Source organism: Buceros rhinoceros, unplaced genomic scaffold (assembly GCF_000710305.1).
Source record: "Buceros rhinoceros silvestris isolate BGI_N320 unplaced genomic scaffold, ASM71030v1 scaffold35774, whole genome shotgun sequence".
NCBI lineage: Eukaryota > Metazoa > Chordata > Aves > Bucerotiformes > Bucerotidae > Buceros > Buceros rhinoceros.
The window spans coordinates 1-1237 of record NW_010408302.1 but is presented as its reverse complement, the minus strand read 5'-3'; positions in this window follow the sequence as shown (position 1 = coordinate 1237).

Below are 1237 nucleotides of genomic sequence, written 5' to 3'. Positions count from 1 at the left end.
ACACTGGTCAACAGAAACCATACCACTGTTGGTTGTTTGGTTTTTAAGGTAGCACCTTTACGTTAAATAACCTATCATTAAAGGAACCACACTAGCTTGCTAAAAGTGTAACTGTGCAAAGTCTTAAAAAAAATAGTTAACCCCCCCCTTTCTATTTACACATTTCTTTCACTTAACACATTCTCAATACTAAAAGGATTGATTAAAATCAGTGAGAACTATGACATGGTGACAGCATCCATTCCTAAGACAGTTCTGATACTGCTTGAAGGAGCTGCGTTGAATAAATGAAAGGCACCAAAGATGAGACTATGTGATGTTATTGTAGGACTCTGTACAGCTACAGAGCTAACTATGAAATTTAAAACAGCAAGGAGATCACCAACATAAAATCTTTTACTTCTCACTTCAACAGTTTAAATATTGGTGTGCTGTCACTTAGTAGTATGTAAGCTATATATCCTTCCACATAGAGCTGCAGGATTCAAAATATAGATTTACTCAAAGATCTAGTAGGATTACTATAAATTACAGGGCAAAGCATGATACTAAAAAATCCTGTAAAATATGTGCATTGTCATTTTCTCCCCAAACTATTTGTACACTACTAAGAAAGTGGTGGATCTCTAAGAAACAAAAAATCTACAGAAAAGGCTTGATATGTAACTCAATTAAATACAGACAAGATAAACAAATGGTAAAAAAACTAAAACACTTCAGAAATTTAACAAAGATTTAGAACCCAGGTATGAAACACTGTGTTGAATGGGCCGAGTGAATAAAAGTGTCCTTTTACTGTTTTTAAGCAAACCAAGTCAGTAAAGAAAGTACAGAAGCAGTTCTACAACAGACAAGTGATCTGTAACTGCTTTTACTCTAAGCTTGCTAACAAGCACGCCAGATTAATTATTAAGAAATCTATTCACTAATTCAAAATTAAGAAGACCTGCACATTTGCATAGCACATCTAAGCACAGACGAGGATACAAAATGATGCAAACCTCATACATCTACCCCACTACACTTAACAGTATGTATATTGGAGTAAATGCATGTGTTCCTCCATGTTGTCTGCAAACATTTGAGTGCTAATAAATAAATTCCCAAAATATGTACTGTCGGCATTTTCAAACGACTTTCCCGTGCCGCTTTAAACAGCACTAGGAGGGCGCGCTGCCCCCACTCGGCTTTCTGACGCCGAGCCAGGAAAGCAAAGCGGCCCAAACCGAGCCATCCT